We start from the raw sequence: 27,216 nt of genomic DNA on the forward strand, positions 1-27,216 counted from the left end.
GTGTACTTCAGTTTGGCTTTTGACTGTCTGCAGTCAAAATCTCATGCTGGTAGATCTTGGGTTTGAACACAGGCTGTTAGTGTGCCCATGAAATGCAAAGTTATTGCTTAGTGAGAAAAACTTGTTATCATCCTGTCGTGAACCAAGAACCGCATAACTGAAGACGGACATAGCTGCAGCAATTTGTTCCTTCTTGAAGCGAACAGTATTATACTTCACGTCCGCTCTCTAGAATGAAATTACAATTAAATCAATACCATTAGCTGCTGACAGGTATTGATATACATCAACGGGGACAGTTGAAAATGTGTAACCCGACCGGGACTCGAACCCGGGATCTCCTGCTTACATGGCACACGCTCTATCCATCTGATCCACCGAGAGCACAGACAATAGCGCGACTACAGGGATTTATCGCCAGCATGCTCCCCGTGACACCCACATTCTCAACTTATAGTCCACACTAGAGTCCTGCAGGACCGAGTAAGCGAGCACAAAATACGAGGTGGGGCGAGCACTCCCTAACTGGATAGGCTACCCGCACTAGTTCTTATGACCGAGCATAGAAGCCGTGACCGAAAATGTAGCACATAACTTACACGTGTTATTATCCGTGTGACACTGCAGCCAGTACGGGCTTCTCATTTGAGGTGTGTCTCTCTCTGTAATCATGCAGCGCGAGGAAGCCAGTGTAGTAAGACGTAAGATTGAAACCAATGTTTACACATTAAAGAAACGGGAAGGTCTAAAAAGCCAAGTATAGAGTACATTTCTGTTGGTTGTAGATAAAAACAGTGCGTCTGCTGGGTACGTATCGTGCATAAACTACTCCACTTTATTGTTTTCCCAGTTGGGAACCACTCATTGAAAGAAACACAGTTGCAAGAAACCTCACAAAGAACGTTTCTTTGGCCGTCCTTCCGTGATCTTAATATGCTCGAAATAAGTGAAAAGCAGGAAATTCTTAGCAATGTGCGACAAATGTGTGCTACGTACGCTGGTACAACATGTAATCATTAACATAATCGTTTTTGCACAGTTAGCAGAAAGTGTATTATAGAGAAACGGGAATGTTGTGACTCGTATAATATTTCACTAAAGTAAAACACCTCGTTTTTATGGGAACGGGGGTCGGGTTGTTTGGGGGGAGAGACCAAACAGCGAGGTCATCGGTCTCTTACGGGAACGTTTCGATGATCTCGATATCAGTTCTGTATTACTTGTCTCTTTTGTTTATTATCATAGATCCTTCAAGTACTGAGTCATCACTACCCACAAAGAGAGATCATTTCAAGGAATGGAGGAACAACAGATCATCCGCAGCAGATGAAGTAGATCTGTACATTTTAATGCACCCCGGAGATGATGATGACATCTTAAAGTGGTGTAGCAGACATTAAACAGATCTGCCAGATTTGGCTGCAGTTGCAAAACGTATTTTATGCATCCCAGCAATAAGCGCATCTGCTTTAGTAAAGCCGGAATGTTACTAACAAATTGCCGCGGCCAATTAAATCCGGAACGCGTTAGTGATTTACTGCTGATCAAGAATAGCTATAATTCTGTTTATGTTGCAAACAATTGAAAAGTGCGACAAGCTACGTCTGTAAAAGTTAAATGTTCTTTGTATGCTTTCTTTATGAAGATGGATGTCTTCTAGATTACAGGGAAAGCACTTATTTAATGTTTCCTTTAAATGAAAGGAAAAATATATCATTTGTTTGGAAATGAGACTCGTCTTCTATCCGCGATTGTATAGAAATATCATTTTACTTTCCAGGTGCTTTATGAATTTAGCTGTGTCACGTACCCGTTCTTGGAAACGTTACTTTTGTATTAAAAGAGAGGGAGAGAGGGAGAGAAAGAGAGAGAGACGTTGGATTTGTACAGTACTGTACAGTGCAGTGCAGCGAGCCGGGGCGAGGCAAGGTGAGACGTCGGCGGTGACCGGTCATGCTCGGTTATTCGCGTGTCCAGAATCCGGACAACAGACATGGGGCGAGTACGTGACCGAGCCGAGTCGTGTGGGGCCGGACACGAGCGGCTCGGTCCCCCCGTCAACAGGCGAGCCGTGACCGGTCAAACAGTGAGCGTTGCAGCGCTCTAGTCCACACACTACATTCGTAGTGCCCCTGCCATTGTACCCATTACTCGCGGCAGACAATCCACCGAGTCCCGTAAGAGCTCAGGCAAATCGTGTGCATCCGCACTGAAGAAGATCATCAACCGGTTAGCCTTATACGATATGAAGAATACATCTGTTCCTTCGGACATGTCCGAAAGAACAGATGCCATCTTCATATATTTAATTAAATGTCTTCATTTGGCCCTGAATATGTAAGTAAATCATCACCTATCAAAATAATGAGAAAGGATTTCATCTAACTACGAAATGAGACAAAGATCTCAATGTACTCATTTTATTGACATGCACACAAATTTGCAGTAAACAAATGGAATTGACTGTAACTTAAGTAGTGCATCTGGAATGTGATTCAAGTAAACGTGTATCTAGACAAAACAATTACATGCGCAAGTGATACCGTGACTGCCGGAAGTTAATTCATACAGATACTGTAAGAGAGACACTCGTGTCCGTCTAGTACAGGAGCTGAACCGATGTTGAACGTCTAACGGAAAACAAGTCTCCAGAAGAGCCCGAAACTATTGAATGTCGTTACAAATGATTCGTCTTTCCTTACAGTGTAGTAGGATGCATAAATAGAACAACGATACTGTCATGCAAATCCTGCTGGTGTTATTGTTACTGTGGTCTTCAGCTGCCCTCCATGCTACTCTACCCTGAGCGAACCTCTTCATCTCCATATAACTACCGCAAACTACATCCTTTGCTTACAGTATTAATCTCTTTATCCCCCTTTACGATTTTTACCCCTCACACTCCCCTCCAGTAGCAAATTGGAGGTCCTCTTATATCTCAGAATGTGTTCTATCAATTGATCGCTTTTTTTGATCACGTTCTGCCAAAGATTTCATGTTTCCCAATTTCTATTCAGTATCTCGTCATTAGTTACGTAATCTACCTATCCACCCTTCAACAAAATTCTGTAGCCCCATATTTCCAAAGCTTCTATTCTCTTTTTGTCTAAAGTATTAATTGTCCATGTTTCACTTACATACATGACTGTACTCCAGACAAACGCTTTTCAAAATTACTACCTATCACTTAAATCTGAAAATTTTATATTCTTTTTATTTCGGCCATAGTCATTTACTTTGCTACACAATTAGCAAAACTCATCTGCTACATTAAGTGTCGCATTTACTATTTTAATTCCCTTAGCATCAACTGATTTACTTAGTCTACTTTCCATTATCCTTGTTTTGCTTTTGTTGATGTTCATCTTATATCTTCCTTTCAAGGCAAATTCCATTGAGCTGCTCTTCCAAGGCCCTTGCTTTTTCCCCGCAGAATTACAGCGTCAAGTTTTTATTTATTCTTACTTTTGGATTCTTCCGTCGCTTCTTGATACAACAATTCCATATTGAGGGTTGAATAACACTTAGGCGGTTTTTTGTTATTTATCTTTCTAGAATTTTAATTCCTACTCCAAACCATTGTTACGTTTCCTTTACTGCTTCTTCAATGTACAGCTTAAATAACATCATGGAGCGCCTTCCCCGATATTGTACATCTACATCTATATGGATACCCTGCAAATCACGCTTAAGTGCCTGGCAGAGGGCTCATCGAACCAACTTTACAATAATTCACTATTATTCCAATCTTGAACTGCTTGGGGAAATAATGAACAGCTATACCTTTCCGTGCGAGCTCTGGTTTCCCTTATTTTCTATCATAACGGTTTCGCCCTATGTACGTCGGCGTTAACAATATATTTCCGCTTTCGCAGGAGAAAGTTGGTGTGTGAAATTTCGTGACAACATTCCGCGTCAACGAAAAACCCCTTTGTTTTAATGATGTGCACCCCAGATCATCTATCATGTCCGTGACACTCTCCCCCATATTTCGGGATAATAGAAAACGTGCTGCTCTTCGTTGAACTTTCTCGACGTACTCTGTTAATCCTATACAGGGTGAGTCACCTAACGTTACCGCTGGATATATTTCGTAAACCACATCAAACACTGACGAACCGATTCCACAGACTGAACGTGAGGAGAGGGGCTAGTGTAATTGGTTAATACAAACCATACAAAAATGCACGGAAGTATGTTTTTTAACACAAACCTACGTCTTTTAAATGGAACCACGTTAATTTTGTTAGCACATCTGAACATATAAACAAATACGCAATCAGTGCCGTTTGTTGCATTGTAAAATGTTAATTAAATCCGGAGATATTGTAACCTAAAGTTGACGCTTGAAACCTCCGACGTTCAGTTGCGTGTTGTAGCAAACACGGGCCACGGTCGGCGAGCAACATCTGCAGGGACATGTTTACGATGACGACCGTTCTCCTGATCTTACACCTCTGGACTTCTTTCTGTGGGGTACGTTAAAGGAGAACGTGTTGATGTGCCTACAACCCCAGAGGATATGAAACAACGTATTGTGGCAGCCTGCGGCGACATTACACCAGATGTACTGCGGTGTGTACGACATTCATTACGCCAGAGATTGCAATTGTGTGCAGCAAATGATGGCCACCACATTGAACATCTATTGGCCTGACATGTCGGGACACACTCTACTCCACTCCGTAATTGAAAACGGAAACCACGTGTGTACGTGTACATAACCCCTCATAGTAATGTACATGTGCGTCAGTGAAAAAGACCAATAAAAAGGTGTTAGCATGTGGACGTAATGTGCTGTTCCAGTCTCTTCTGTACCTAAGGTCCATCACCGTTCACTTTGGATCCCTACGTAATTCGGTGCTCTCCGATACACACGATCGAACAGCGGAGGAGTGGTACTCAAGCGGCAACTTTAGGTTACAATATCTCCGGATGTAATTAACATTTTACAATGCAAGAAACGGCACTGATTACGTATTTGTTTATATGTTCAGATGTGCTAACAAAACTAACGGGGTTCCATTTAAAAAAACGTAGGTTTGTGTTAAAAACCATACTTCCGTGCATTTTTTTATGGTTTGTATTAAACAATTACACTAGCCCCTCTCCTCACTTTCGGTCTGTGGAATCGATTCATCAGTATTTGATGTGGTTTACGAAATTTATCCAGCGGCAATGTTAGGTGACTCACCCTGTATACTAATGACCACAGACCGCTCTGCAGTAATCCAAAAGAGGACGAACAAGCGTAATGTAGGCAATCTCTTCAGTACATCTGTTACATTTTCCATATGTTCTGCCAATAGAACACAGTCTCTGAGTTGCCTTCCCCACAACATTTTATATCAGTTATTTCCAATTTAAGTTGTTCGTGATTGTAATTCCTATGTATTTAGTTGAATTTACAACATTTAGGCCTGAGTGATTTATCGTTTTTACTAGACGACAAACGACAGCATCACCTGCGAGCACGCTGAAACGACTACCCAGATTGTATCTTCAATCGTTTATACAGATAAGGAACAGCAGAGGACCTACAAACTACGTTGTGGAACGCCATAAACAACATCTGTTTTACGCTGTGACTTTCCGTCAGTTACTGCGAATATGACCGCTCTGACAGGGAATCACGAATACTGTCATATAACTGATACGATATTCCATAAGCACACAATTTCACTACAAGCCGTTTCTGTGGGGCAGTATCAAAAGCCTTCTGGAAATCTGAAAATACAGAATCAATTTGAACTGCCTTGTCAATATCACTCAACTCTTCGGGTGAATAAAAAGCAAGTTGTGTTTCATAAGAACGATGTTTTCCAAATCAGTGTTGACTATGCGTCTGTGGACCGTTCACTTCGAGGCAATTCATAATGTTCGATCACAATATATCTTCCAGAATCCTGCTGCATATTGACGAACCCAAACCTACTAGTAGAGAAAAAAAGTGAAGGTGTGGATAAGATCAGTAGTAGGCCTAATGGTGTTCGATTCCATTTTTCTATGTACTTCCTACATCGAATTAACAATTTACGCCGCGTGGGATTAGCCGAGCGGTCTTGGGGGCTCCACTCGTGGATTTTGCGGCTTGTCCCAGCGGAGGTTCGAGTCCTCCCTCGGGCATGGGTGTGTGTGTTTGTCCTTAGGATAAATTAGGTCAAGTAGTATGTAAGCTTAGGGACTGATGACCTTAGCTGTTAAGTCCCACAGGTTTTCACACACATTTGAACATTTTTTGAACAATTTACGCAAAGTCCGTTTCCATAGATAAAAAATCCATCCTCCCATTAATGTGAATGTGTGAATGATGCCTTATCCGTTTGTTTAATGCTTAATTGGGCCACCGCTATTAATACTGAATTAAATAAGAAGTTTCCAGTTGCGCGACAGGATCATTGTTTTAATTAATTTGCATGAACATTTGAGGAGATTCCTCATTCTTCTGGGCAACAGATCTTGGTTTCATGCATCCTAGGTGTATGCTCCGACCACAACCGACACCCCACAGCGTCACAGTACAAACTTTTAGTCGTGATGAGTACGGAGACGCAGTTGTGTGCATTAGGGAAAACAGATTCCGAATGGGTAGTATGGAACAGTAGCGTAAAGAATTACCTTTTTTTACATGGTACGCAAAACTGTGAACTGACACACTGCACTAATGAGAAGCCTCTGATACCGAATGGATATCAGGGAAATTCATAAGCGGTTTGGTTCATTAACTAGTGCAATACATATTGTGTTCTGTATCGACAACAGGTTGTCAAAACGAAATATTAAACCTGCTGTTTGGAAACTGAATCCACGTTTGATTTGTTAACAAACAGTACCGCTGATGGGCTGTTTGCTATCCCTCTTGGTCATGCGCCTGCAAATACAAGTTAAAGCGCGGTCCCAGTAAGGGGATTAAATTCGCATCGATAGGTACGGAGTTCGAGAGAACGCAGAATGTAGCAGTCTTCGTCGCCGAAGGTGCTGTGTCGTCAAGACCTGAGGAACATTCAACAGCCTGGAGTACTCAGTCGTTATTCTTTAATTTACTTTTTTTTTTAAATTTACTTTTAACTGTGGTTAAGTTGATTTATTTGGTCCCAGCCCTTTAAAATCTGAAAACTGTCTTTCGGCGTCGCTACTATTTGGCGTTGCTACTTGGCCATCTCGTGAAATCAAACAGTTTGGAGTACATGGTAACAGTACTGGTCAAAAACTAACATCGGTAGTCTGTTTTTGACAACCAAGCCTTTATTAGCTTAGCTGTTCCTGTTGGCTACTTGTAGGTTTGAGCCACACAGCAAATACTTCGTCGATACGAGGCCGTCGCTCCTCACCCGAAAGCGAAAAGCCGTTTGGCTTGAGAGCCGGAGGAGTGGCCATAGAACTCTACCCCGACTGGCTGAGATACAGGCAACCTTGGCAGGGGTATTGGGTCCGAGCAAAATGTTGGTTATCTTTTGGCGGCCGCTATAGGAACCGCAGGCATTCCAAATGAATATAGTGGCAGCAAATTATAGACATTAGGCAGCTCACTCGAAATTTCATTGATCAATTTTTTCGCCAGGAAAGTATTAAAACTTTACAATTAACAATTGCTGATACAATTCCGAGCCAAAAGCAGCTTCATTCAATCCTAATTGTAAGAGCATAAATCATGGGCATCGATAAATATTACAAAAGATATGCTCGACGTCTCACAATACTGTAAACTCTAAGTCCCTGATCTGTAGTTCACGATATAATACAACACATCTAATTCGTTAAAACCAAAATGGAAATAATTTTTAGATCTGTCATTGTCCTCACAGTCATTTCACTCGATGAGATCTCATCACATTAATATATTTTACACAAAAAGAAATTTTACTTAAAACATTATTACGCAGCAACATAATACAATATTTGTAATTTGTTTTTGTTTTATCTTCTCATTTTTGCTGAGAATTCACCTGCCTCGCCCCATTTTCCAAAATTAAGATAATTATCTTCTCAGATTTATCATACTCAACAATTTTACGTATTACATATAGACATACGCATCGTTACCTATGTTAATAATGTTATTTGCCAATCCTACTGCATGCTCTACTATATGTTTCTGTTCGCATCACAAATTATTGGTGTACTTAATGTCCTTAAATTCGTAAGTGGTGTACCACAACTAACGGTTAAGACAGCTTCGAGCAGATATGGATCAAATGGTTTATGTGAATGAAATAAGATAGCAAGGGATAAGCCGTTCCCGCAGACTGAAAACAACCATGGCCTGCTTCTTGGAAGTTTCCGCTCCATGCGAAACTCTGAAGCGCTGTTCCCACCCTTCCTATCCCTGCATTTTCAGACATTCATCCAAGACGTCTTATTTTCACATATCACACTCAATCACACAGATTTCTGACGTGAATACGTCTTTAATACCAGAGCCAGGTATGGGACACCAGTTAGTGAAACGTCTACAGTGCCTATTTTACTTATTTTTAATTTATTACACAGTATTTTTCTCAGCGATTCTGCTATGGGTACTTATCGATGCTGCATAGGACTGTTAGATTATCATCTCCTGGATTTTTTTTTTTTTTTTACCAAGACTGTCGGTTCCATGGATGCTTTCAAGCTGAAATAGGTGCATTTCAAGTGTTATGTAGGCGCGTAGTAGAAGCTAAGTTAGCAGCAACGCCTCGAAAAAGCTTCGCTGTTTTGAAGAAAGCAATAAAATGTAGGGCTTCATTTATCATCTGGTTCAAAATTCCAAAGACAATTTCCGCTGCCAACGGCCTTGCTGAAGTGTTAACAACGTTACCCGTCAGATCACCGAAGTTAAACGCTGTCATGGTTGACTACGACTTGGATGGGTGACCTTCGAGTCTACCGAGCTCTGTTGGCAAGCGGGGTGCACCCGGCGCCCTTGTGAGGCAAACCGAGGAGCTACTTCATTGAAAAGTAGCTGCTCCGGTCTGATAAACTGACAACGGCTGGGACAGCAGTGTGTTGCCTACCTGCTCGTCAATATCTGCTTTCGGTGACGCCTATAGGCTGATGTCGGTACCGTTAGGCCTTTGAAGGCCTATTGGGACGGAGTTGTTATACAGTAGATAATTTCCGGTAAGACACTATTCTATGAATGATTCATACTTCCATCTTATTCTGACACTTCATTTTTGTAAAAAGTTTCCTTAATCTTTTTTAATTCATAATTTTGGAACCATATTAACATCTGAGATCTTGTTGACCCAAGAATGTACCTCCCTGGACGGTGTCACGGTCTCTCCCTGTCCCCCTCTCCACCCCCGACTCGTCTCCGTAGAATTCGCCCTAAAACCACTACAAAATTTCAGCTAATTCTACAGCATTCGACACTTTGTGAGGTATCCTCGGCTCAGGGTCGACATGTGAAACGTCCCCTTTTAAACATTTATACAAGACTGTGCTTTAACTGACACACAATATTTTTAGCGCAACGCAATCTGACTTTCAGAAATCCCTACAAAAGAATGGCCCTGACTAACATTAAACTATGCATTTCACAAATCGCTTACCTCACAAAAATCTTGGTTACTCGAACTACCGCAATACAGCGAGCGCCACTACTGCCAGCTAAATAAAAGATTCAAACTGTGGAAGGCACTAACTACTGATAGGGATAGTTAGCAAATGAAAGATTTTAATAGAGAACAAACAATGTATTTATCTTAATAGTCATAATATATATAGCAGTTCATGACAAATTACGAAACTCCGCCATCTCTCTCCCCACATCCACCACTGCTGGCGGCTCACCTCCAACTGCGCAACGCTACGCGCTGTTCACATCCAGCTGCCGCTGCCCAACACTACAATGGCAGACAACAATACAAACTACCCACAGACTGCACACAGCACAGCCAGTGATTTTTCATATAGAGCGCTACGTGGCGTTACCAATAAGAAAACATAAACAGCCTACTTACAACTTGTGTGAAGCATCATCCTTTCATACCTAACTTGCCAATTAAAAAGAATTTTTTGTAGATTTAATTTCATAGTGAAATATGCCAATGTTATGTTAAAATTTCCAGCGCCGTGATTATTTTCTTTTGTTTGACTACTTGGTTTCATGTAGTTTAGATGGTATATATATACTGTGATCAGAACTATCCGGACACCTGGAACTTGTAAGTTCGTGGCACCCTCCATCGGTAATGCTGGAATTCAATATGCTGTTGGCCCACCCTTAGCCTTGATGACAGCTGCTCCTCTAGTAGGCATATGTTCAATCAGGTGCTGGAAGGTTTCTTGGAGAATGGCAGCCAATTCTTCACGGATTGCTGCACTAAGGAAAAGTATCGATGACGGTCGGTGAGGCCTGGCACGAAGTCGGCTTTCCAAAACATCCCAAAGGTGGCTTATTGGATTCAGGTCTGGACTCTGTCGATGCCAGTTCATTACGGGGATGTTACTTTCGTGCAACCACTCCGTCAACCCCGAATAGATCTTCAACAGTGGGAAGCAAGAAGGTGCTTAAGACTTCAATATAGGCCTGTGCTGTGATAGAGACACGTAAAACAACAAGGGGTGCAAGCTCCCTCCATGTAAAACACGACCAAACCATAACACCACCTTCTCCGAATTTTACTGTTAGCACTACACACACTGGCATGTGACGTTCACCGGGCACTCCCCATTCCCAAACCCTGCCACCGGATCGCCACATTGTGTACCGTGATTCTTCGCTCCACAAAACGTTTCTCCACAGTTCAGTCGTCTAATATTTACGCTCCTTACACCAAGCGAGGCGTCGTGTGGCATTTACTGGCATGATGGGTGGCTTATAAGCAGCCGCTTGACCACGATGTACGTGCCCCGTCACGTTTCCACTTCACCATCACATCGGATACAGTGAACGGAGGGATTTTTAGGAGTGTGGAAATCTCGCATACAGACGTGTGACACAAGTGACACCCAATCACCCGACCACGTTCGAAGTCCGTGAGTTCCCCGGAGCGCCCCATTCTGCTCTCTCACGATGTCTAATGACTACTGATGTCGCTGATACGGAGTACCTGTCAGTAGGTGGCAGCACAATGCACCTAATATGAAAAACGTATGTTTTTGGCGGTTTCTGGATACTTTTGATACAGTTTCTGCGCTGTATACTTCCATAGAAATTAATATCTGGTATCTTCTTACCTTCGTGTCTGATACTCAATCAGTGGTGATTATTCGTACAAGCTCTGTGTATGGCGGATTTATTGACTATGTTCATTGTTCATTACGAAAAACCATTAGAATGGACTCGTGGAAAGCTGCGTCCTACACGCGGCTCCTTTTTAACTGAACAGTCCCTTTCTAGCTCCTGCATTAACACGTACTAACACGAGGGCAAGCTTATGCCCACTTCTGTCGTAATTAACATGCTGTGGCGTGCCAAAACCTGAACTGACTTCGTAATTTACGCGATCGGAAGGTGAACCGTCGCTCAGAAGTCTGCATATTCCACTGTCGCTTCTTATTGCCCGCAGCTCTGTCTTATTGTTCTGAACTACATGATTCCTTTAAGCTTGACTGAAGATATCGATTTTGTTATTTTACCAGAGAGATGTTAATGGCAAATTCTAGCTCATTCTCTTCTTCTGACATCAATGAATAATGTTACCTTTAAGAAAATGAAAGACATTGGTGCTCGATGTGAGTCTACGTTGAGTTCATACCTACTGTTACGACTTTGATTCAGTCCCTCCTCTTCACCCACGCCCTTGTGATTACCCTTTACTAGTGAACTAGTGAACTTGTTGATTAGCTCTCACGTACAGGATGGAGTATGACGTTTAATAGCTTCACTGGCAGAAATACCTCGTGGAACCGCTGTTCACTTTAGATTTGTCATGTTCATTGTCAAGATAAGATTCTTCCCAAGTATGTGGAAACAAAGAACTACAGGTGTTCTCCCACCAGTTACTGGCTAAATCGCTTGTTTTCCTTCGGACACATTGCATCCTGGGCCACGCACACATCGTTGTTAATGAAAGACACAAAATACGATTTGGTATCCGTGACGGTAGTGGCAGTTAAAATATCAGAATCATACTGACTACAATTATAAACAGTGCTAACGCTTTTCAACAAAAGACGTCATCAGGTTTCTGTGTAAGAGAGTACGGGTCACACAGTGAGTAAGTATAGTAATTGCACACACAGGCAACGTATGGAAAGCCAGGTGACATACCAGAATGAAGAAAACTTGTTACAGATTATCATGTCTATTGCACTTGAATGCAGTTTCCATACGGAATTTCGAGCTTTAATGTGCAAAGGCATTCCGTTTAGCGAACTAGGATATGTCAGATACATAGCGAAATTCCAACACTTAATAGAATATTATATTGACACAGATACACTGAGTTGAGCTATATTCCAATTTTTATGCAATTTTTTTTAAATGTTGGTAACATGTGTTGCAACTAAACTATTAGTAAAACATTTGAACTAATAAAGAAAATGAGAGTTGTCCTGACACGACTCAGGCACACTATCTTTTAGTCATCCTGCTCCGAGCTTTCCAAGTGTCCAAAACATGCATTACTTCTCACTGAGATTCGCAGTTCACAGAATGACTGATTAATTGAATTTAACCGTTTTTCAAGTCTTATTGCACCAGAACTAAGTTCGTGTTAATGTCCTAATCATAACTTGTATTCTGAGAAACAGATTTAGAAGTACGCACGATTGAACCTTAGGGTCGAATGTGCCTTCGGCGGCGAGGTTGAGGCGTAGCATGTCGTGTTAAATCCCGCGGCAGATAAGGTCAGTCGATTTATAGGGATGAACGGATGTAAGATTGTAGCAAAACAGTGCAACATGTCACCTTCAAAATTTACGGCGATAAACTAAAAGGATGTGAGTGCCACTATTATTTGTTCGTCCTTCAGCTTGTTTTGCTATTCATCATAGATAATCCACAGCAAATTTGTTGAACGCCTGGTATATTGTGGTGTGTGTACACCCGAAAATACTGAGACGGCTAGCCAATAATAGTGTTACACGATACACACTTGTACCAGAATATAAAACCACCGATGCCGAACATTACTTCCTCTGTTATATCACATTGTTTGCATTAATACTTCTTCCCTTGGAGCGTAAAACTGGCTTACCTGACTGAGTGCAGAAAAAGGGAATTATTGTAGTAGGAAATTGTTAGAAAAAATAAAAGTGACTTAGCTCTCAGACCGTTATAATGTAGAAGACACCTTTACCATCGGTTAAACTACCTGAAAACATTCCGAAATCTCCGTGCTTTCAGTTACACGTTGAACATTTGACTATTGCAGTTTTATGAAGTTCAAGCTTTTTATGAAGTTAAAATTTAGAGCTCTTTTGGTTAATTCTTTTCTCCTTTCGTTTCGAATTTACTGTTTGCTTGGTATGCTTTTCCTTATTTCTTTTATGAATTGGGCTATCAGTTCGAAATCTCGCACTATACTCACTATGCTCATTAATGTCGCTAGATTTGTTATTGACCACACCACTGTAATCCAAATCAACGCCAATTAGGGAAAACTGGACACCGGCGAGAGCTAATTTAATGTCAGCCTTGCTAAGCAAGATAAGGAAAAAAAAGAAGGGGACTGTCTACCTCATTCAAACATAGCGACTGTGTGTTTTTTGGTAATTCTGGAGCGACGGGTTCGGCAGCCATTAAGATAATAGGGAAAATATGCCCATATTTAGTGCGTGCACCGGAACGCGCAGGTTTATCACACCTGACGCCCTCCTTGTTAAAAATCCCGGGTCTATTTCTCACAAACGAAACCTTAGATATCCCCGATTGTGACTTGTTTCCTGAAGAGACTCAATGAACTACAGTGCAGTGAGACTTTTTAACGAAGCACCGAAGACAGGATATTGTCTTTTTTTTTCTTTTTATTTTTTCATGGCCTCTGTTTGGCCTCACAAATTTGTTGTACTGTACTGGCATTCTTTTTCCATGAAATGTAAAAGGCGTTATGGATTGAAACTTCGGAGAATGATGTGAGCAGCATGTGGTGTGTGAACTAATTGTCTGGTGATAAATCTAATAATAAATTGAGTTCCTCCAGGATACACTCGGATATTGAGAAATTCACTGGGGCAAGGAGTTGCATGACGGCCACGACTCCTGATTCCGAAGGATTTGAATTTCCAGGCAGCGTTATCTGGCGGCACCGCTGGGCTGTAACGGGGTGCCGGGCCGTCGTGCCGAAATTGCGGAAGGTCGAGGGGCACCGTCAAGTTGCAAGAGACGGCGAGTGTCCCGGCATTCCCCCACGACGGTAACGCGCACTCTACGCTTGGTGTTGTCAGCAGTTGTAATGCAATATTCTTTAAAATGTTTTAATACTCGTAACTGTGAAGTCAGATGGTAATACACTCCTGGAAATGGAAAAAAGAACACATTGACACCGGTGTGTCAGACCCACCATACTTGCTCCGGACACTGCGAGAGGGCTGTACAAGCAATGATCATACGCACGGCACAGCGGACACACCAGGAACCGCGGTGTTGGCCGTCGAATGGCGCTAGCTGCGCAGCATTTGTGCACCGCCGCCGTCAGTGTCAGCCAGTTTGCCGTGGCATACGGAGCTCCATCGCAGTCTTTAACACTGGTAGCATGCCGCGACAGCGTGGACGTGAATCGTATGTGCAGTTGACGGACTTTGAGCGAGGGCGTATAGTGGGCATGCGGGAGGCCGGGTGGACGTACCGCCGAATTGCTCAACACGTGGGGCGTGAGGTCTCCACAGTACATCGATGTTGTCGCCAGTGGTCGGCGGAAGGTGCACGTGCCCGTCGACCTGGGACCGGACCGCAGCGACGCACGGATGCACGCCAAGACCGTAGGATCCTACGCAGTGCCGTAGGGGACCGCACCGCCACTTCCCAGCAAATTAGGGACACTGTTGCTCCTGGGGTATCGGCGAGGACCATTCGCAACCGTCTCCATGAAGCTGGGCTACGGTCCCGCACACCGTTAGGCCGTCTTCCGCTCACGCCCCAACATCGTGCAGCCCGCCTCCAGTGGTGTCGCGACAGGCGTGAATGGAGGGACGAATGGAGACGTGTCGTCTTCAGCGATGAGAGTCGCTTCTGCCTTGGTGCCAATGATGGTCGTATGCGTGTTTGGCGCCGTGCAGGTGAGCGCCACAATCAGGACTGCATACGACCGAAGCACACAGGGCCAACACCCGGCATCATGGTGTGGGGAGCGATCTCCTACACTGGCCGTACACCACTGGTGATCGTCGAGGGGACACTGAATAGTGCATGGTACATCCAAACCGTCATCGAATCCATCGTTTTACCATTCCTAGACCGGCAAGGGAACTTGCTGTTCCAACAGGACAATGCACGTCCGCATGTATCCCGTGCCACCCAACGTGCTCTAGAAGGTGTAAGTCAACTACCCTGGCCAGCAAGATCTCCGGATCTGTCCCCCATTGAGCATGTTTGGGACTGGATGAAGCGTCATCTCACGCGGTCTGCAAGTCCAGCACGAACGCTGGTCCAACTGAGGCGCCAGGTGGAAATGGCATGGCAAGCCGTTCCACAGGACTACATCCAGCATCTCTACGATCGTCTCCATGGGAGAATAGCAGCCTGCATTGCTGCGAAAGGTGGATATACACTGTACTAGTGCCGACATTGTGCATGCTCTGTTGCCTGTGTCTATGTGCCTGTGGTTCTGTCAGTGTGATCATGTGATGTATCTGACCCCAGGAATGTGTCAATAAAGTTTCCCCTTCCTGGGACAATGAATTCACGGTGTTCTTATTTCAATTTCCAGGAGTGTATATCCAAAACTGAGTAACTGGGAAACGTTAACTGAAAATTTCTAAAACGTATTAGAGACGGAAATATGTGAAGCTTACCCGACATGATGTGAAATCCAGAGTAACCTGTCGATCAAACAATACGAATGCCAGAAAGATATCAGTTCCCAATAAAATTTACGAACGATGTGACTAAATAACTGGGTGTTTAATACTGGGCCTGAATGTTGCGGATATTTGTTAGTTTAGAAAACAATTTTTGTACCAGAACTACTATCGTAATTGCACAGGAAACGTTGTGAGCGGCAGGTGCATGCTATTCTCTCATTCTGCGCAACGGATTAATCTGAGATGTACCCTTTACCCTGTGGCTCCTGCAAGATGCAATTTCCACCCCCACACTACTGCAGAAGTCAGACAGACGCTCCTAACGTTCTTAAGAGAAATGCCTGAAAAACTTTCAGCAATAAATGTCTTCTGCAGTCGTCCGCTGTAAGGAAAAGACACAAAAATTCACAAAATTTCTTACGTAACTAGTGGGATACTTCGGTACTGGAGTAGTGCTAGTTAGTGTAAGACAAACATGAAACTAACGAAAATTATTATTTATTTTACTAAAATTCTGAGAAATCACTATGGCACCTTTAGTTATGAACTGGACAAGTTATTTCTAGCTTCTTTTCGGAATGTGAAGTTACCTCTCAAGGACAGGGTTCGCTAATGAAATTTCTATACAAAGTTTAAGATTGTTATTGACTTCGCAGAATGAGTGAGAGCCGCGCCTACTCAACTTGATAAATTATCCGTTAGAATGTTGCTAGGTACGGTTGAGGCTGTCGCGTGTGAAATGCAGTGAAGTGTACTGTTGTGGAGGAAATATGGGGCTCGCAAGAGTTGTAGCGCACAATACCATAAGTAGCGATGGCTGCTGTCTGCGCCGCTCGCTGCTGACAAATAAGATAACTCTCGTTCTATCTGGATTGGCTTTCGCCAATCAAACTCTCCCTACGCCTTAATGAAGTCAAGGGCTCCTATTCGCCCCGAGTCTAACTATTGGCCTGGTACACCGCTCAGATAACTAGTCCACCGCGATGCCACTCAAAAATTCGCTCGCAGGCGTTTAACTATAACTCTGTCCGTTCACACAGCACAATAAATGTGGCGGCCAACACAGTGAACAACGCTTAATCGCCAGGACTCAATATAGAGTCGCACTCCGATTCGCTCTCAACAGAGGTGCTCTCCCAGTGAATTACTGAGGAGAACTTGTTTCTCGGTCTTTGAGTACACATATGAGCGCGCACGCTCTTGTTTAGTGTTCTCGCTCCAAGAGCGGAAACGGAACGGCCCCTCTCGACGTCAGACGTGAAGGGGTATATCTTTCGGTCTCTTCCATTACTCCTTCAGCTCAAGGCGTCGGGAATATCGTCTGCCAATGAGCATTGCTCTTCTAAAACGGGAGAATGACGTATGGTTTAAGGCGACCAATGCGGAATTCAGTAGCATTGGCGTTTGGCGTTTGCTGTCTCCCTGCGAAAATCTCTGAAATTGTGTGCTCTGTTTGTAAAGAATGTGTAGGCTGGTCGCTCCCACACAATGTAGCGGAATTTGCTTTTAGCACACGCTGTCCGCTCCACAGGCGGTCGAGGTTGACTCGTCCTCCGAAGGGACCGGCGTCCTGTTGTGTGGTTTGCGTCTCCCGAACTAAAAGCCCCTGCGACCGTCATGTCTGAAATGTATGTATGTACGCCAGCCTCAAGTATTTCAACCACGGTACTCTTACTTGTTATTTGCATATCGTTTACATGAATTCATTCAACATTGACTTTATCTTCTCGAGTATGGGTTCGAATGAAGCATCCTGATGTGCGGAATATGATTGTGAGGGCGGAATGTGTAAGCAATGAAGGTCAGGAGACCACGATGTCTTACAACATACACCGAATAAAACACATATGACTTTATCTGTTAAATCTGTTTGAAATCATCATGCAGCACTTTCATAAAATATTTCACTCGCATTTAACCTCTCAGCTAATGCTGATGCTATTCTCTTAAATGCACTCTAACAATAACTTTGCCCGACCCAGGGTTGGGTTGGGTTGTTTCGGGGAAGAGACCAAACAGCGAGGTCATCCATCTCATCGGATTAGGGAAGGATGGAGAAGGAAGTCGGCTGTGCCATTTCAAAGGAAACATCCTGGCATTTTCCTGGAGCGATTTATGGGAATCAGGATGGCCAGACTTTTGATTGAACCGTCGCAGCCCCCAGGGTGCTAACCACTGCGCCATCTCGCTAAGTACCCGAACCTGAATATGAACTACAATGACAATGAAAGTTATGGCTTACCTGTGCGCAATGGGCAGCTCGTCATCTCTGCAACCTTGTGTTTAATTTTTTTTAATAATATAATAGTCTGACTGTTAAAATTAACACCCACATGCACGAATTATCAACCCGACATTGAAAAAAAATTCTAATACCTTATTTGGTTCCTTAAGACCTATCTTACACAGAATTCATCATAAATTATCTAAAAAAATAGTTTCATGGGCCAGTATGGAGGTTTCCTCACTTGAGGACAAAGAGCACGAAAACTACTACATTTTACATAGATCATTTCTAATACTATCAAAGAATACATGAATAGTATACACTATTAAAACATTCGTCAGAAATATCAAAGAATACATGAAGTGTGTGCACTATTTGGTGTTTTGTCTACAATGAAATTCTTTCACGCCCTCAGGGCGTACAGCAACTTCACACTTTTCCAAAATGTAACGGGTTTTCCGACGGCAGTCCCGATCATGACACCTGCAGCCACTGAAACCACCTGACTTGGCTGGCCAGTGTGATCCACCAGCAAAGCGCAATTCGTTGGGTGCCGCATGACGGGCTCTCTTTCTTGATTGTGCAGACAGCAATGGGCTTTCATCTAAAGGCCTACCCCTACTCTTTCTTGTGATCTCTGCTTTCACGTTGTATAGGGTGTTACAAAAAGGTACTGTCAAACTTTCAGGGAACGTTCCTCACACACAAAGAAAGAAAATATGTTATGTGTACATGTGTCCGGAAACGCTTACTTTCCATTTTAGAGCTCATTTTATAACTTCTCTTCAAATCACATTAATCATGGAATGGAAACACACAGCAACAGAACGTACCAGCGTGACTTCAAACACTTTGTTACAGGAAATGTTCAAAATGTCCTCCGTTAGCGAGGATACATGCATCCACCCTCCGTCGCATGGAATCTCTGATGCGCTGATGCAGCCCTGGAGAATGGCGTATTGTATCACAGCCGTCCACAACACGAGCACGAAGAGTCTCTACATTTGGTACCGGGGTTGCGTAGACAAGAGCTTTCAAATGCCCCCATAAATGAAAGTCAAGAGGGTTGAGGTCAGGAGAGCGTGGAGGCCATGGAAATGGTCCGCCTCTACCAAGCCATTGGTCACCGAATCTGTTGTTGAGAAGCGTACGAACACTTCGACTGAAATGTGCAGGAGCTCCATCGTGCATAAACCACATGTTGTGTCATACTTGTAAAGGCACATGTTCTAGCAGCACGGGTAGAGTATCCCGTATGAAATCATGATAACGTGCTCCACTGAGCGTAGGTGGAAGATCATGGGGCCCAATGAAGACATCATCAACAATGCCTGCCCAAACTTTCACAGAAAATCTGTGTTGATGACGTGACTGCACAATTGAATGCGGATTGTCGTCAGCCCACACATGTTTATTGTGAAAATTTACAATTTGATCACGTTGGAATGAAGCCTCAACCGTAAATAGAACATTTGCACTGAAATGAGTATTGACACATTGTTGGATGAACCATTCGCAGAAGTGTACCCGTGGAGGCCAATCAGCTGCTGATAGTGCTTGCACACGCTGTACATGGCACGGAAAGAACTGGTTCTCCCGTAGCACTCTCCATACAGTGACGTGGTCAACGTTACCTTGTACAGCACAACTTCTCTGACGCTGACATTAGGGTTATCGTCAACTGCACGAAGAATTGCCTCGTCCATTGCAGGTGTCCTCGTCGTTCTAGGTCTTTCCCAGTCGCGAGTCATAGTCTGGAATGTTCCGTGCTCCCTAAGACGGCGATCAGTTGCTTCGAACGTCTTCCTGTCGGGACACCTTCGTTCTGGAAATCTGTATCGATACAAACGTACCGCGCCGCGGCTATTGCCCCGTGCTAATCCATACATCAAATGGGCATCTGCCAACTCCGAATTTGTAAACATTGCACTGACTGCAAAACCTCGTTCGTGATGAACAGTAACCTGTTGATGCCGCGTGCTGATGTGCTTGATGCTAGTACTGTAGAGCAATGAGTCGCATGTCAACACAATCACCGAAGTCAACATTACCTTCCTTCAATTGGGCCAACTGTCGGTGAATCGAGGAAGTACAGTACATACTGGCGAAACTAAAATGAGCTCTAACATGGAAATTAAGCGTTTCCGGACACATGTCCACATATTATCTTTTCTTTATTCGCGTGTGAGGAATGTTTCCTGAAAGTTTGGCCGTAACTTTTTGTAAGACCCTGTATATTAGTCCAGAGGCGACTCTACCTGTGAATGCTAACAAATCCATATTTTATTATTTACTCATCCACCAGAGTATCCATGCATTTTATACGGTCACATTTAGCATGTGGTAGAAAATCCTCAGATACCACCTAAGATTTCTGGTGTCATTTATATAGAGGGCCACCAAAGAATCCATTAGGTCATCTCCTCCCATGTGCTTACTATAAATTCCAATTCAGTGGTGTCTTTTGATCAGTGTTAACTTCTTTTCCCTTCGACAAAATCGGGTAGCAACCGCTTCAGGTTCTCTTCCAGCATATGACGGTACAACAGTTACAGGTGAATTGTCAATCCATCTCTTGACAGTAACGCCTTCTGCTGATATCACTACTAAAGAACAGCCATGCCCCTTCTTGTGTAATTCTTTTGCCGACTTTAGTTTTTTATCTGCTCCCTCCAGTCTGTTATTGCGAATGGTACCAGCTACCATATGTCTAGCTCTTTCGGTTTTAGCATCAAGGGAATGCTACTGAAGGTACTGTCAGCATTGACTTTGTGGTTGTTTCCACGAATGTCGTGACACAGATGGAGCACAACATCTCCTGCTGCCCCACATTCAGAAATATTACTGCGTCCTCCTCCAGGGCCTTGAAACAATTCCAAGCAGTACTCAAAACAAGACACACCTGAACGCACCCTCATTTTGTAGCTCCATTTCTTGGGCTTCTTAGGAAAGTACTGTTTTAATGATGATCTCTCTTTGAACTGAATCATCATCTCATCAACACTATGAAATTCTTCAGCCTCGAGAGCCGTGTGGTAGTTATCCTGCAGGGCTTCCAAAATTGGTCGTAAACTGACAGGTTTGTCAGTATTGTCCGGAGGAATTGTGGAGACATCCTTGAAATGTAGGAAACGGCGCAGTTCTTCAATTCTTCGGCACAACATAGCATCAGCAATCAAGTTGTTCATGCGTAAGCCAGTTCCCTCAGACCTGTACTGTCGTATTCTCGGATATCTCAAATAAGTCATTAGTCATTACGAGTGTTATTTCAAAATATATCTTCGATTCAGAAACAGAAGTAGAGAAATATTCTTTGTGTTCTGATGTGCATATAACTTGGTATGCTCAACTATTTCAGCTATGAGTTTCTCTAGAAATAGCTCCATAATGAAATCAAGGGGACTTTCTCCATTAATGCACACTTTTGCTTTTCCAGTAAACAGCGGCACAATAACTGAGTTGTCCAATACACTGGACCAAATCACATTTCTTTTAGGAAATTTTGTTAATATTGCTAGTTCAAAAGGATCTCTTTGAATTTCACTTTCAATCTCTGTGTGATTTTTGCACTTGTTTCATTGTTGGGAATATTTTCATTGTCAGTATCACCTGCTTGATGTATCACAAGTATCAGTGATGAGGTCCACTTCAAATGATGGGTCGTTGTCAGAGTCATCACTCCTTCCAAAATCATCTTCTGAGTCAGCTTCCAAAATTTTAGAATTTCTTCATCACTTATAATCTGGAGAAAGTTCTTACTTCGTTCTTTATTGAACGAATTCAATCGACGTCGAATATCTTGGCTGATGAATGCGGCCTGTCTGTCATCCTAAAGGAATAATATAGATTTATTCACTTTTTGAAAAATAACTATAAAATCGTGTAGGCAAATCAAAGTAATTTTCTGATGTTTGGCTACAGCCACTACCTACGTTAGTATATATCAAAACTGACTACGTGACCGAGTGCTACATACTGTACAATACGGCACTACAAAACTACAGAGGAGAAGAAAGCCAATATGTACTGAAGACATTAGTGACGGATAAAGTCCTCAAATGAGGACACAAGTAGTTTTCAAGAAAATAAGCACGTACACGATTCAGATATCTGCAAAAAGTGTCAAATAATCTGTAATAAATATTAACAAATCTCCGAGTATCAGCTGGGTGTCTGGAATATTATCATTTGTTATTTGAACTGTGTTCCGTGGTCTACTGCTACTTTACGGAAAAGAATACTGAATGGAATTTGTATTGATTTGACTTCGTGTTAACAACATGTATTAATGTGATGAATTAAGTATCATTTCGAAAAGTTATTATGATTTTCAAGGGCTTTGTCTGAGATAAGACATAACTGTTTATTATGTTTGAAGTGTACCTTATTCACGAGTTAAATGTTTATAAGGGTGCAGAGGTATTTTAATATGTACTGTAAAACACACGTATTCCCGGCGGGGTCAGGGATTTTCTCTGCCTCGTGATGACTGGGTGTTGTGTGCTGTCCTTAGGTTAGTTAGGTTTAAGTAGTTCTAAGTTCTAGGGGACTGTTGACCATAGATGTTAAGTCCCATAGTGCTCAGAGCCATTTGAACCACTTTTTGTGAAACCACACGTAACCAAACCAGGCCTATCATTACGTAAAAGATCAGTAACTCAAATGATTCGGTGTAATTTGTTCCCCACTCATTGCTACCCATGCCTCTGCTCCGCCATTTATAGTCTCGGCGTCGAAGATTTCTTTTCACTCATCTGGACTGTTCAAAGCAGCGCATGCGGCCTAGAGTGACAATAACACAGGCTTCCACGTTCTCTTCCCTCGACTTAGTCTGCGCGAGAAGCAGTCCTACTCACTTCATCTGAAAGGTACTTTAATGGCTGGAGCAGAAACTTTATTGACTGCTTAGTCCACCTTTGTTGCGACTAAATATTTTCTCATCGTGCGGCCATTCTTTTCATGTGTACAAGTAACAGAGGCTCATTTAGCTTTGCGGGTATCAGGTAATGGAGCTTTATCACCTGTCAGAACCTTAGACTTCCTAGTAGGTGTGAGTAAGTGCTCCTGGTAGCGTGGGAAGTGCAGACGTAGGAGTTCATTAGAATCGCGGGCTAGGTATAAGCTGATAAGAAAACGTGTTTTACGCGCGGAGCTCAGGCAGCTAACTCGAGCTGCGGTCCAAGCATACAGAGACTGCAGAAGCTAGTCCACAACCGCAGAGGGGCCTTAATTAAGACCTTGTGCGCCCGTCCTTATCAGTCTTCTCAGTGGCAGCCAACGAGCTAATTAGACACGCCGCTGCCTGCTCTCTAATACGCGGTAGGCAGCTGCACCCACCCGCTGCGCTGCACGAAATAACTGATCCCCCGCGGCTCAGATGCCCTTCGCCGAAGTAAAAAGTATTTCTTCAAACATTCACCGTAAATACTTAAGTTACACGCACGGTGTGGTCCAACTTCGTGTCGTGACTACTTATTCCTATAGATTCTCCGGGTTGGTAGTTGCTTTTTTTAAAGATTAGTCGTTACTGAATTTTTCTGGGGAAGATGTATTCCTCTCGTTTATAAATTATTTGACACCATGCGCACGACAACAGACATGGTAGGGTTGACGGTCAGGTGATTGGAAGAGCAGAAAGTGTAAAATCAACAAATTTTAAGAAATGAGATATTAGTAACACCATACATATGTTATCTCGAAACTTAACATTTAGTGCAAAGACTGACCTATGCGCTACGTCATTACTGCCTCAAATATATTACGCCACAGGGAATTTCTAGGGAAAAAAAGTTGTTCAACAGCATTTCAAATTTAATTTCATTCCCAAATACATACAGGGTGTCCGAAAAGTTTTGCCCTGATTACATAAATTGATAACTCAGACTAGAAGTAAGATACAAATATGAAACTTGTGTCGAATTGTTTACAACTATCAAAACTTTTTTTTCTATTTTAGGTTCGCAGTACGTAAGTTGTGGATGAGGTGCAGTGCCCAAGAAGCCATGTTAACCAATCAGGAGAAGGCACAGTGTGTCCTGTGGTACCATGAGACACGATCACCAACCACAGTGCAGAGACACTTCCAGACAACATTTGGAAGGAATCCACCTGATGTCAGGAGCATTAAAGGCTGGTGTGAGAGGTTCAAGAACACAGGATCGGTTTCTGACCTTCCGAGGTCTGGTCGACCAAGAACCTCAGCAGACAGGGTGGAAGCTGTAAGGCAGTCTTTTCTGCGAAGTCCGAAGAAATCAGTGCGCAGGGCCTCACGTGAATTACAGTTGCCAAAAAGCTCACTCCATTACATTTTACACAAACGTTTATTGTTTCGTGCATACAAAGTGCAAATTGTTCAGGCCTTGTTGACCAATGACAGCACACGTCGATATGACTTAGCGGTCGAAATGCTATCACGTATTAAGGACGATGATGGTTATCTCAGACGAATTGCCTTTTCCGACGAAGCGACCTTTTGTGTCAGTGTAGTAGTGTATCGCCATAATGTGCTCATTTGGTGTTCAAAACCCCCTGGCGAGGTCATGGAGTGCACCAGAGGCAGTCCAAAGGTGAATGTGTGGTGCGCGGTATTGCACGATCGAATTATCGGGCCATTCTTCTTCGCTGTGGCTCTCACACATCTGCAGTTTATTTGGATATGTTGCAACTGTATGCTGTTCCCTAGCTGCTTCAGTATCACCCCGATGTCTTGTTTCAGCTAGACGGTGCACCGCCTCATTGGGGTTTGGACGTACGTGCCTATCTCGATATGACCTTTCCTGGGCGATGGATTGGTCGTGATGGGCCAACGGTTTGGCCTTCACGCTCTCCTAACATAACTCCATTAGACTTCTTTTTATGGGGTTATGTCAAGGACGAGGTCTACCGAACTCGTGTATCAGATGTTGAAACCCTGCGGCAGTGGATAATCACAGTCGTTGAATCGATCCCTCCAGTGATGTTGGCTAATGTGTGGACGGAAATTGAATATCGCCTGGATGTGCTACGTGCTACCAAATTTACTGATGTGTGAAAAACACTTTGCTAGTTTGTAAACAATTAGACACCAGTTTCATATTTGTATCTTACTTCTAGCCTGAATTATCAATTTCTGTAATCAGGGAAAGACTTTTCGGACATCCTGTATTTACCGTAACCATTCAGAAAACAACAATTGAATTAAATAGCTAACACTTAAAAGAAGGTTACTATAAACCATCAATTAATCAGGAATCTCAAGACTATCTAATATGACTTTAATTAAAGTCGTCAAAGTAAAAGTTCAAAGGTTGGCTAATGCTAGAAATGGACTGTACATTATTTTCGTTTTCCTATACAAAAGACAAATCAAATTCATTTACCACGGGGACCAGCCCCTTAAGCACAGCTGACTAAATAAAACTTCGAACACTTTACAGAATTTTACTGGATCAAAATTACAAGAATAATTAATATTTTATCAATGAAATAGCCTTAGTGGAAAAAGAGTCAGAACAATACATAATTGAGGAAAGCGTAGGCGCGTGAAACCATTAATCAGCACAGTAACACAGTACAGTGAACAACTTGGAAAAGTAAGTTTCAGTTTATTACGTGGTACATTAAAGCCCCAAGACAGACGAAGCACCTCAGGAATTGTTACACATGTGGTGTTTCGCGCGATGTCTAGATACTCTTCCTGAATCCCAGGTGTGCGGAGTAAGTAGTGTGGCCCTGTCAGAGACCCACGCGTGAGTGATTAAAGCAAGCAAGGTAGTACATACGACTAAGACAGGAGGCAGGCCTAGGATACAAGTGGGAGAACTCACGTTCACTGCACAGAGGCAGTGGTCAACTTTTGAGTCCAGTATAAACCTTGCACCAGGCCACTACGTTTGGGAGTGACAAAAATTTAATCAATCGCCAGAAATACCTGGGCCTTACTACCTTGAAATCTCAAAAACATGAATATGCTTACAAACACGATAAAACGCAATTAATCTACTGAGCTGACAGCACAAGAAAATGGCAGAAATCTTAATTATGTCATATACAATAAACTAATAGCTAGGTCACACATTTGCAGCACCAAGTCTGGCAATGCTGCGCAGCATGCTACACACCAAGTTTCAGAATTTTGAGCATGGCATGTTAGGCTTCCACAGGTTACAGTTTGCCACAGTCTAGCAGTGAACCCACGAGTAGATTACAGGTATATACAACCAGCGGAAAAAACCGTACAGTGACATTATCGTAGTTTAAACTTAGCAGTCCAGGTTAGCAGTATAGGAACACACCAATATTTCCACCAATTTTTAGTAGAAAAAAAAGTATGAACAGTCGTTCACTGTAATACAAATGCCAGAGGAAGGAAGTTCGCGTAGTCTGGAACAGTAAAGCTTTATTTATTCCAGTCTCTGATCACAAATGAATTCTTTAGACGATGACCGATTTCAGTCTGTAATGACAATTCTCAGACCGTTTTTACATCATGTCCTAAAGTGATACGGCCATAATGGCATCGTCAAAACATATAAATATAATCAGCATAGCATCGTACCATAGATTTAAAATATGGTGTACAATAGGCCACATCGTCCAGATAGTGATTATTGTCAACTAGCTGGCAATAACATTTTACAGTATTGGATCACTGATTATATACGCGATTATGTAGCAGATGATGGAACAGTAATGCTTCCAGAAGATCAGCTTTGGTGTCCGCAAATGTGGTTTGAATGGACTAACTGAAAGGGCTCAAAATCAGTTCCGTCCGTTGGCCGAAGTTCAACAAAATACGGCACGATCACCAGGTCCAGGTTAGTGGCAACTGCAAAATGTAGCAGCACCCCACGGCTCTAGGAGGTACCACCGGTCAGCACCATGCCCAATAACACACACATCCTCTTAAAATACCTTGGCAAGCTTGGGGCACTCGCCTCGTTGCCGCTAGCAAACATTCTCTCGCTTTGCTTACCTCCCGGCCCCTGAACGGCACCTACCCACACGTTGCGGCAGAGAACGAGATACGCAGGCGGTGATGGATCGACTTCCACGAGCTGCCGCAGTTCACGCAATGAACTGTCGTAAAATCTATCGCGGGATCACAGATACACTTGGAC

The sequence above is a fragment of the Schistocerca nitens genome, chromosome 6, assembly GCF_023898315.1.
Source record: "Schistocerca nitens isolate TAMUIC-IGC-003100 chromosome 6, iqSchNite1.1, whole genome shotgun sequence".
Lineage (NCBI taxonomy): Eukaryota > Metazoa > Arthropoda > Insecta > Orthoptera > Acrididae > Schistocerca > Schistocerca nitens.